Below are 12,568 nucleotides of genomic sequence, written 5' to 3'. Positions count from 1 at the left end.
TGGTTTATTTACATATATATTGATATCTTAAATCCTATTCAGTCTCTTTTTTCGAATGGGTGTGGAGATGTGTGCCCCTTTCTATCAAATGTCTGTCAAGTACTTTTTATGTCTATTTAGGGGATCCTTTTCAGCTCAAGAGCACCCCTAGTTGTAAATGTTCAGTATAGTTTTCTTATAACCCACCAATTGCAGTGCTCAGAGGATAAATGGGATGCCCGTCCAGGTAACCTCAATTTGGCTACACTCTGTCAACTGCAGAAACTGTTTTGGAAGGTAAGGCGAGGTAGGACTAGAAGGCTGTGTTAAAGCCGTGTTCACATTGGCAGTTTGAAGTAACTCAAATCCTATTTATTTGCATATTTGAATTGTCTGTATGGTCAAATATGATACATTTGCCACCAGTTTTAGACCCGTGGCTGTATTTGGCGTATCTTGTTGCTTGCTAGTTACTCTGACAGTTTGACAAGAACATGTGGTAGTTAACTAGCCTGTTAATTGTTTACAAACAAATTAGTGAATGTGCTCAGTGTTGCCATGTTCGCTGTTTTCCTGAAAATTAGGCTACTTTGAAAGTTACACCGCGGCAGCCATGGCATTTGTCTTAAATATTTATTTCACTGTGACCTGCTGACTGAGGCAGGCTGTTGCTGAATGAGTGGTGGGAAGGGCGGGTGGGCTGTGTATGGGGGGTGATACATGCCAGAATTAAGCCTAGGCAACCGTACCACCGCGTGGCTGTCGTCTACCATTGAACACCTGACTGACATGACACCAAAGCCTTACTAACGTCTGCGTGTTAGTTTATATTAATTAAATCGCAACCATAAATGTTAGAAATGTACCGTTTCTCTCTGTGCAAGACAACATTCCGAAGTAGCCACCTTGAGCTATAGTGTAGCCTTAGGCTTGTGTATTTCCTGTTATTGCTAATTGCAGTGAAAGTATGTCCAGTCTAATAGGTAATATGTCTTTCCCTTAACACCTAATGGAATAGTATGGTGTCTTATCTCGCTGTATACAGATCTAAATGTTGTTAGCCAATCACAGACTGTGTTTCCAGTTCCCAGTAGCCTACACCAGACAACCAATAAGAGTTGTGTCCATGGCTTTCAGTGTCTGTGCTATTCCGAATCCTTGATGTCCCTACCTCAATTAAGTATAAATATAAAATGGTTAAGTTTACTGTTAAGGGTTATAGTGTAGGGTTCAGGGTAGTGACATCCCAAGGAATCAGGATAGCAGTGACTGTTCATAGAGTGAGGGACGGGCACGGTATTTGAGAGCTTGGCGGCGACACAGACTTTTATTTTTTTTTCAAGTGACAGACACAATTTTCGAGAGTGTCTGCCCCAGATAGTTTCCTTAGAAACTATGAAAATAATTACCAAGATGTCCTTGATCCGATTGAGGAGTAAGTAGGCTATATTTAAGTTGTGATATCGTTAGGAAGTATTTAGGCCGACTGTGTGATAAGGCAAATTTGGTTTATTTGAAAATAATTACTTTTTGTTGAATTTTTTAAATTTAACTAGGCAAGTCAGTTAAGAAAAATTTCTTAACTTAAATTCTACACCAGACGACACTGGGACAATTGTGCGCCGCCCTATGGGACTCCCAATCACGGCCAGTTGTGATACAGCCTTGATTCGAACCAGGGTGTCTATAGTGATGCCTCTAGCACTGAGATGCAGTGCCTTAGACCACTGCGCCACTCGGGAGCACACTCATAAAGCATGTAGGCAATATTATTTACTGTGTCGATAGGGGAGTAGGCTAGTTTACAATAATGTAATTTATGTGCTTGTATTTCTTTCATAGGTGAATTATATTGTAAATGAAAATATACACGTAGTGCTATAGGATATATATATACATTGTAATAGACTACCACTACATGCCATTGTGTGCTGGAGTTATGGGTTTATTTTTCCACTCACTAGTCCTACACATTCACATTCAAACTGAATTGAATGGGGGATGCATAACTACTTTTCACTGAAGAAGGGAACGAGGTACGACGTACAACTTCGATCGAAGAGCTTAACAACGTACAACTTCGATCGAAGAGCTTAAAATCATGTCTGACAAGACCAATGAAATCATAACGGTATCCTAATATAGTGTGGATACAGGAGTAGCCTATTCTACAATAATGTAACAATGTGCTAGTATTATTTATCTAATTGATGAATGAAATTGTAAATGTGGATGGGTACGCTACTTCATTCAATGAATACTGAATGTCTTGCTATCTCCGGGAGTATGTTAACACTTCTTACGGCTGAGATCCCGTTAACGGGATCGATATGACAACAGCCAGTGAAAGTGCAGGGCGCCAAATTCAAACAACAGAAATCTCAATTAAAATTCATCAAACATACAAGTATTTTACGCAATTTTAAAGATAAACTTGTTGTTAATCCCACCACAGTGTCCGATTTCAAAAAGGCTTTACGACGAAAGCACACCATCTGATTATGTTAGGTCAGTACCTAATCACAGAAAAGCACAATCATTTTTCCAGCCAAAGAGAGGAGTCACAAAAAGCAGAAATATAGAAAAAATGAATCACTAACCTTAGATGATCTTCATCAGATGACACTCATAGGGCTTCATGTTACATAATACTTGTATGTTTTGTTCGATAAAGTTCATATTTATATCCAAAAATCTCAGTTTACATTGGCACGTTACGTTCAGTAATGTTTTGCTTCCAAAACATCTAGTGATTTTGCAGAGAGCCACATCAATTTACAGAAATACTCATAATAAACATTGAGAAAAGATACAAGTGTAATGCATGGAACTTTAGATACATTTCTCCTTAATGCAACCGCTGTGTCAAATTTCAAAAAAGCTTTACCGGAAAAAGCACACCATGCTATAATTTGAGTACAGAGTTTAGAGACCAAAACAAGCCATACAGATAACCGCCATGTTGTGGAGTCAACAGAATTCTGAAATAGCATTATAAATATTCACTTACCTTTGATCTTCATAAGAATGCACTCTCAGGAATCCCAGTTCCACAATAAATGTTTGTTTTGTTCAATAGTCCATTTATGTCCAAATACCTCCTTTTTGTTCGCACCTTTAGTTCACAAATCCAAATACACGACGTGCAGGCCAGACAAAAAGTCAAATTCCAATACAGTTCGTAGAAACATGTCAAACGATGTATAGAATCAATCTTTAGGACATTTTTAACATAAATCTTCAATAATGTTTCAACCGGAGAATTCCTTTGTCTTTAGAAATGCAATGGAATGCAGCTACCTTTCACGGGAGCGCGCCTGACTGAGCTCATGGCCTTCTACCAGACCTCTTACTCAATCAGCTCTCATTCTCTCCTCCTTCACAGTAGAAGACTCAAACAAGGTTCTAAATACTGTCGACATCTAGTGGAAGCCTTAGGAAGTGCAATCGGACCAAATTTACACTATCTTGGATAGGCAAAGAGTTGAAAAACTACAAACCTCAGATTTCCCACTTCCTGGTTGGATTTTTTTCAGGTTTTCGCCTGCCATATGAGTTCTGTTATACTCACAGACATCATTCAAACAGTTTTAGAAACTTCAGAGTTTTTTAAAAATCCAAATCTACTAATAATATGCATATCTTAGCTTCTGGGCCTGAGTAGCAGGCGGTTTACTCTGGGCACCTTATTCATCCAAGCTACTGAATACTGCCCCCAAGCCATAAGAATTTTTAATGAAGGCTTTTCAGCAGTTGAACTATGGCAAGGTCGAACTCATTTCTAAATCTTTCTTTTAGTCAAGAAGTGATGAGCCAGAGCAACCAATCAACGTCACTGTAGCTGTTCTACCCACCACCCACACTGCTCTCCCTCCATAAGCAACCACATCCTCTTCCCCTCTTCAATTAATTTGTGCCACACTGAAAAGCACTGTACATGCATACCTCTGTGCCCATCTCATTGCCGTTCGAGGATACTTCAGTCACCCCTGGTGGAGGTTCTTGGAACACTGCTATTTAAGTCTGAACAGACGAAAACCTTCAAAGGTGGTGGTACTATGTTGCATGTTATCTAAAATCCCAGGCAGATGTTTGAGTACAGAATGAAATGGTGTGAACTGAACAGGATAAACTTGTCGAGTACCCTCTTTGAGAAAGGGGTTCAAACAGGGTTATTTGGCTGTCACCAAAGGAGAACCATTTTTGGTTCCATGTGGAACCCTCCTGTGGAGTGGAGCCCAAAAGGGTTCTACCTGGAACAAAAAAAGGTTACCCTATGGGGGCAGCGGAATAATACTTTTAGGTTGTAGATGGCACCTTTTTATCTGAGTGTAGGCCTATTACAGTGGTGATTTTCTGTAACAAAAACAAGTTGTTCTTTGGTGGTGGGGAGTTAAGATAATCAGAAATACTATGAAACATCCCCACATTTTGCACACATTTGCAAGCAAGCAAAGTCATTTTGTATGTGTGCTGAGGCATGTGTTTTCACTCAACTTTGACAGGACCGACAAAATATGTGCTCACATGCAAACGAAGGATAACGTGTCTAACTTGCAGCATTTTGCAATTATTATGAGACTAGATACAAATAACTAATCGTGGCTACCAATGTTCTAGCATTCATTTATTGAGGCAAGCAGATCAGTGATATCAAGGTGGTACCCAAGCATATGCCATGTGTATACGTGACACACAAATATTTATGGTCATATTTTTTATGTTTTATTTTGTTTATTTCATGGAGCCATCCATTGTATCATTTTCTAGGCCTCCCAGGTATTTACATTTAATGTATGTAAATGATTACTGCCGCTAGGGGGAGCTGTGATGTCAATGGAGTGTGTTAGTGAGATCTTGGAGAATGACTACTACTGACAACTTAACGCTGCTCCGCCTCATCATTTTACCCTATTAATTCAGGTATGTAAATGTGCAAAACTGCAATATGACTCTCAAAATATTGAGGTAACATGGTTTATTACGTAGTCTGAGTTTAGTGATGTTTGAAGGCAATTGAAGGGAGTTTTAATCAAGATAAAAACATGTTGGTATTTTCCCCATTGTAAGTAATGGAGTTTGGCTAGGTTGCTAATGGTTTACATGTAATAGAAGGGATTAAGATGGCATCCGAACATTCTGTACTTTTTTCAACAACGTTTTAGATCCAATTTGTTTTATTTTGTATGAACAATGGCTCAGTTTACTTAAGGTAATATATGTAAATATGTGATGTCACGCTAAAATTGGTTAGTGTGAATATTTGTACGAAAATAGCTTTTAACAATTCTCTAGCTTGATGCTAACCAAATTTAGTTTGTCTAAGCACTAGTTAGCTCTAGGCTAGTTGGTTTCAGGTCAATGTTAGCTTATATATTAGTGGTTAATAATGTAATGGTTGTAGCATTATTTCACATAGGCCTCCAGTAATTGACACTGATAGTACAGTGAGTTCATATATACTATGAATACGTAGATGTTTGGATGAATGGACCAACTGGACTGCCACAGGCAAGTCCCTTGACGGGTATCAGGAATTGTGGGAGGACAATCTGAAGGTAATTATCTTTGCACACAAAAGCAGCATCCAGGCCTCCAGAGTACTCACCCTATCACCTGTATATGACATGTGACGTGTAAGTGCCACATTACATGACGTGAACACTACGTCTACATGACATGTCACATGGCGTAAAGGCGTCGTCAGTTTGACACCTTAGAAAAAAACTTCTCTCCATTGACAGTCCATGTTAATTCATGGCAGTATTTTATGGCGCTAGAAAGACGTTAGGTGACTTGGTGAGAAGTATCAGTAGCTTCACGATGTGTAATTCTGACACTTATCACCCTATATATCTGTTCACCGTCTGCCCTGGCCCGTCTCCCCCTATTCGGTACAGGTACCCCCACCACACTCCCCCCTTTCTCCTGAGCTTTCTCTTGCCTCCAGCACACATGCACTGTTGTGGCAAGTGACTCTGAACTTACAATGGCTAGTCCCAAGTCGTCAAATATTTTATTTTCTTGTGCATGTTGCTATTTGCCTCATAACTCCTGCATGCTTTGTTGACTGAACTTTCTTTTTTACCCAACCGTGGGACAGACTATGTTTGTTCCCACACTCGGAACTCTGACTCTCTATTGGTTACACAGACTTTTGGCCTCCCATCCTATTCTAGTCCACCTCTCGCTGGCTTTGTATTCATGTTACCTGATGAAATTGCTGTACAATATGATCTTGTTGCCATCTAACGCACATTCCAATGTCATAAATCAACACTGCAGAGCTCTCCCTGTCCTCTGGTTTGTATTGATTGTATTACAGCTAATGATATCTGGAAATGTGCATGTACACCCTGGCCCATCTACTGTTGCTAGCCCTAATACTGCTTCATTGATTTCTGCTCTTGTAAAAGCCAGGGTTTTCTGCACGTTAACACTAGAAGCTTATTACCTAAAATTGATCCATTGAAAGCGTAGGTTCACAGCTCCAATCCAGATGTGTTGGTCATTACTGAGACGTGGTTAAGGAAGTGTTTTGAATACTGATGTTACCTTTCTGGTTATAACCTTTTGAGGATCTCAGGACCCATGCCAATTTTTTTTAGTTTCCTGAGGGAATAGGCTTTGTCGTGACCTCTTCATGACTGTCTTGGTGTGTGTGTTTGGACCATTCTAGTTTGTTGTTGATGTGGACACCAAGGAACCTGAAGCTCTCAACTTGCTCCACTCTAGCCCCGTCGATGAGAATGGGGGCGTGCTCGGCCCTCCTTTTCCTGTAGTCCACAATAATCTCCTTAGTCTTGGTTACGTTGAGGGATAGGTTGTTAATCTGGCACCACCCGGCCAGGTCTCTGACTTCCTCCCTATAGGCTGTTTCGTCGTTGTCGGTGATCAGGCCTACCACTGTTGTGTCATCAGCAAACTTAATGATGGTGTTGGAGTCGTGCCTGGCCATGCAGTCGTGGGTGAACAGGAAGTACAGGAGGGGACTGAGCACGCACCCCTGGGGAGCTCCAGTGTTGAGGATCAGCATGGCAGATGTGTTGCTACCTACCCTCACCACCTGGGAGCGCCCTGTCAGGAAGTCCAGGATCCAGTTGCAGAGAGACGTGTTTAGTCCCAGGATTCTTAGTTTAGTGATGAGCTTTGAGGGTACTATGGTGTTGAACACTGAGCTGTAGTCAATGAATATTATTCTCACGTAAGTGTTCCTTTTGTCCAGGTGGGAAAGGGCAGTGTGGAGTGCAATAGCGATCACATCATCTGTGGATCTGTTTGGGCGGTATGCAAATTGGATTGGGTCTAGGGTTTCTGGGATAATTGGGTTGATGTGAGCCATTACCAACCTTTCAAAGCACTTCATGGCTACGGACGTGAGTGCTACGGGTCTGTAGTCATTTAGGCAGGTTGCCTTTGTTCTTGGGCACAGGGACTATGGTGGTCTGCTTGAAGCATGTTGGTATTACAGACTTAATCAGGGACAGGGACATGTTGAAAATGTAATTGAAGACACCTGCCAGTTGGTCAGCACATGCCCAGAGCAGACGTCCTGGTAATCCGTCTGGCTCCGCAGCCTTACTCATGTCGGCTACGTGATCACCCAGTCACCTGGCCACTAGGAGCGCCGCCTCTGGGCCTGGCCCTGTTTGCTTATTTCCTTATACAGCTGACTGAGTGAGGTCATAGTGCCAGCATCTGTCTGTGGTGGTAAATAAACGGCCACGAAAAGTATAGCTGAAACTCTCTAGGCAAGTAGTGTGGCCTGCAATTTATCACAACATACTCTACTTCAGGCGATCAAAATCTAGAGACTTCCTTAGATTTTGTGCACAAATAGATTTTGTTTACAAATATTCACAGACCGCCCCCCGCTCGTGCTGTTCTATCTTGCCGGTGCAGCGTGTATCCCGTTAGCTGAATATACATGTCGTCATTCAGCCGCGATTCTGTGAAACATAGGATATTACAGTTTTTGATGTCCTGCTGGTAGGATATTCGTGATCGTACCACGTCTAGTTTATTGTCTAATGATTGCACGTTGACAAGTAGTATTGATGGTAACGGCAGCTTTCACACTCACATTTTTCGGGTCCTGACTAGGCATCTGGCTTTTTGTCCTCTGTACCTGCGTCACTTCCTCTTGCAAAAAACGTGGATGTCAGCCCTGCCGGGTGTTTGGAGAATGTCTTGTGCGTCTTGTTTGTTGAAGAAAAATCTTTGTCTAATCTGAGGTGAGTGATCGCTGTCCTGATATCCAGAAGCTCTTTTTTTTGCCGTATGATACGGTTGCGGAAACATTATGTACAAAATAAGTTACAAATAACGCGAAAAAAACACATAATAGCACAATTGGTTGGGCGTCCGTAAAACTGCTGCCATTTCTTCCGCCGCCATTTTGAACTATAGGCCTATTTCTATTTTGCCCTGTTTATCAAAAGTGTTGAGAGAACTTGTCAATAATCAACTGACTGCCTTTCTTGAAGTCTATAGTATTCTCTCTGGTATGCAATCTGGTTTACGCTCAGGTTATGGATGTGTCACTGCAACCTTAAAGGTCCTCAATGTCACCATTACCCTTGATTCTAAGCAATGTTGTTCTGCTATTTTTATGGACTTGGTCAATGCTTTTTATACGGTAGACCATTTCATTCTTGTGGGCCGGCTAAGGAGTATTGGTGTCTCTGAGGGGTCTTTGGCCTGGTTTGCTAACTACCTCTCTCAGAGTGCACTGTATTAAGTCAGAACATCTGCTGTCTCAGCCACTGCCTTTCACCAAGGGAGTACCCCAAGGCTCGATCCTAGGCCCCACGCTCTTCTCAATTTACATCAACAACATAGCTAATATAGTAGGAAGCTCTCTCATCCATTTATATGCAGATGACCGTCTTATACTCAGCTGGCCCCTCCCCGGTGTCATGACGTGACTGTCATTAATGGCTATTTGGCTATTTGGCTATTTTTTTCAAATTAATGAACTATGTTTAATTATTAAGTGATTAAATTAATCATGTAACAATTAACTCATTGTAACTTGGGGCACCACGGAAAAGTTAATGAGTTTCCGTTTCCCAAATTAACTCAGGAATATATCGGTCACGAACCGGCTCGAAGCCCATAACAAAAAGGGAGACGACATGTAGATAAGGAATAACAAAATATGTAGTGGCTTCCTTTCCTCTTTACCATAGCCGCTGCCCAAGCCTGAAGCGGGGTTGTTTGGTACACATACAGTCCATACTCAAGGTTTCCTAACGGCCAAACATTCAATGACAACCAGGGATATGGTGCAACAAAAATGTTTTATTCTTCTTATATCTAACAAATAAATGATTCTCCAATCAACTTAAAGCATAGAATACTTGATATGGATATGCATATTATGACCTGTCTGTATGGTCAAAACTATACCGCTCCCGCATCTAGCAAGGACTCCCTCCCCCGAAGGCCTCATCTTCCTGCCTTTATCCTAACACACTTACCACAATACAATGAATGGGCAAGAGGGGAGGGGGGCAGCAAACACTGAATTACACTAACAAATGAATATATCTCAATCAGGTAAATATAAATCAAGGTACCTAATATTTCATCATGTACATTAATATTTAATATATTTACACAATTATACATGGAACTCCGTATGTTCAGTCTTCTATACAAATATGTCCAAATCGGCTCTAACAAAATATATTTATTAACTAAAGTAAACTAAATACAATTAACAATGGTGTGTGTAGTCAGTAATCATTAGTGTGAGTGAGTGGTTGCATGCATAAATGTGATAATGAGGGGTGTTGAAAGGTACCAACGCAAAGAAACAAAAACAGCCGAGCCCAGGTGTGTCCCATTTCGCTGATGACCCTCTCGGCTCCACTTACCGACACCCTATTAAAAACCTCTTGAGTGTAGGGGGCAGTATTTTGATGTTTGAATGAAAAACATACCCAAATTAAACGGCCTATTTCTCAGGCTCAGAATCTAGAATATGCATATAATTGTCAGATTAGGATAGAATACACTCTAAAGTTTCCAAAACTGTCAAAATATTGTCTGTGAGTATAACAGAACGGAAATTGCAGGCGAAAACCTGAGGAAAATCAAACCAGGAAGTGGCTTCTATTTTGAAAGCTCCATGTTCCATAGCCTGCCTTCACTCCATTTAAAGGGATATCAACCAGATTCCCCATGGCGTGAACAGTCTTTAGACATAGTTTCAGGCTTTTATTTTGAAAAATTAGCGAGAAAGATCATATGGATCATATTTTCCATATGGGTGCCAGCAGCGTTTTGTATGCGCAACAGCTTGGTGCAGCCATTTTCTCTCTCTCTAAAAAAAAGCTACATTCCCGGTTGATATATTATCGATTTATATTTTGTAAAAACAACCTGAGGATTGATTATAAAAAAATGTTTGAAATGCTTCTACGAACATTACGGATACTATTTGGAATTTTTGTCTGCGATGTCGTGACCGCTCGAGCCTGTGGATTTCTGAACATAACGCGCCAACCAAATGGAGGTATTTAGGATTTTAAAAAATCATCTTTATGGAACAAAAGGAACATTTATTGTGTAACTGGGAGTCTCGTGAGTGCAAACATCCGAAGATTATCAAAGGTAAGCGATTTAATTTATTGCTTTTCTGACTTTCGTGACCAATTTACTTGGCTGCTAGCTGTTTGTAATATTTTGTCTACTGAGAGAGATGTGCTTACATAAACGCTTGGTATGCTTTCGCCGAAAAGCTTTATTGAAAGCTGACACTCCAGGTGGATTAACAACAAGCTACGCTGTGTTTTGCTATATTGCACTTGTGATTTCTTGAAAATGTCATATTCTTTGTAATTTAATTTGCATTTGGCGCTCTGCAATTCAGCGGTTCAGGTGGTTGACGAAAATGATCCTGCTAACGGGATGGGTGCATCAAGAAGTTAAGGAAAACGAGCAAAGAGAGAGAATTCGGCAGACAGAGTGGGAGGGTCGTCACATTTCAGAATATATCGTTATCGTACCAGTCATCCATTAATCATTATTACCTCATATCTTTCTCATTCTGAACGTTGCAAAATTCTTGGATATTTGCATGAACCCTAGTCAAAATGATGATTCAGCAATACACTAATTGGCTTATTTATTTATTTACTAACTAAATAACCACACAGAAATACATAAACACACACACGGTATACGTTGAATTGATTACTAACAGGTTTCAAGACTAGTCATTCAACTGAGACTGCTCTTCTCTGTATCACGGAGGCGCTCCGCACCGCTAAAGCTAACTCTCTCTCCTCTGCTCTCATCCTTCTAGACCTATCGGCTGCCTTCGATACTGTGAACCATCAGATCCTCCTCTCCACCCTCTCCGAGTTGGGCATCTCCGGCGCGGCCCACGCTTGGATTGCGTCCTACCTGACAGGTCGCTCCTACCAGGTGGCGTGGCGAGAATCTGTCTCCTCACCACGCGCTCTCACCACTGGTGTCCCCCAGGGCTCTGTTCTAGGCCCTCTCCTATTCTCGCTATACACCAAGTCACTTGGCTCTGTCATAACCTCACATGGTCTCTCCTGTCATTGCTATGCAGACGACACACAATTAATCTTCTCCTTTCCCCCTTCTGATGACCAGGTGGCGAATCGCATCTCTGCATGTCTGGCAGACATATCAGTGTGGATGACGGATCACCACCTCAAGCTGAACCTCGGCAAGACGGAGCTGCTCTTCCTCCCGGGGAAGGACTGCCCGTTCCATGATCTCGCCATCACGGTTGACAACTCCATTGTGTCCTCCTCCCAGAGCGCTAAGAACCTTGGCGTGATCCTGGACAACACCCTGTCGTTCTCAACTAACATCAAGGCGGTGGCCCGTTCCTGTAGGTTCATGCTCTACAACATCCGCAGAGTTCGACCCTGCCTCACACAGGAAGCGGCGCAGGTCCTAATCCAGGCACTTGTCTTGTCAACTCGCTGTTGGCTGGGCTCCCTGCCTGTGCCATTAAACCCCTACAACTCATCCAGAACGCCGCAGCCCGTCTGGTGTTCAACCTTCCCAAGTTCTCTCCCGTCACCCCACTCCTCCGCTCTCTCCACTGGCTTCCAGTTGAAGCTCGCATCCGCTACAAGACCATGGTGCTTGCCTACGGAGCTGTGAGGGGAACGGCACCTCAGTACCTTCAGGCTCTGATCAGGCCCTACACCCAAACAAGGGCACTGCGTTCATCCACCTCTGGCCTGCTCGCCTCCCTACCACTGAGGAAGTACAGTTCCCGCTCAGCCCAGTCAAAACTGTTCGCTGCTCTGGCCCCCCAATGGTGGAACAAACTCCCTCACGACGCCAGGACAGCGGAGTCAATCACCACCTTCTGGAGACACCTGAAACCCCACCTCTTTAAGGAATACCTAGGATAGGATAAGTAATCCTTCTCACCCCCCCCCCTTTAAGATTTAGATGCACTATTGTAAAGTGACTGTTCTACTGGATGACATAAGGTGAATGCACCAATTTGTAAGTCGCTCTGGATAAGAGCGTCTGCTAAATGACTTAAATGTAAATGTAAATGTAAACATAATACAATCAAAAGTCCCTA

Source organism: Oncorhynchus keta, chromosome 12, assembly GCF_023373465.1.
Source record: "Oncorhynchus keta strain PuntledgeMale-10-30-2019 chromosome 12, Oket_V2, whole genome shotgun sequence".
NCBI classification, from domain to species: Eukaryota; Metazoa; Chordata; class Actinopteri; order Salmoniformes; family Salmonidae; genus Oncorhynchus; species Oncorhynchus keta.
This window is presented reverse-complemented; position numbering follows the sequence as displayed.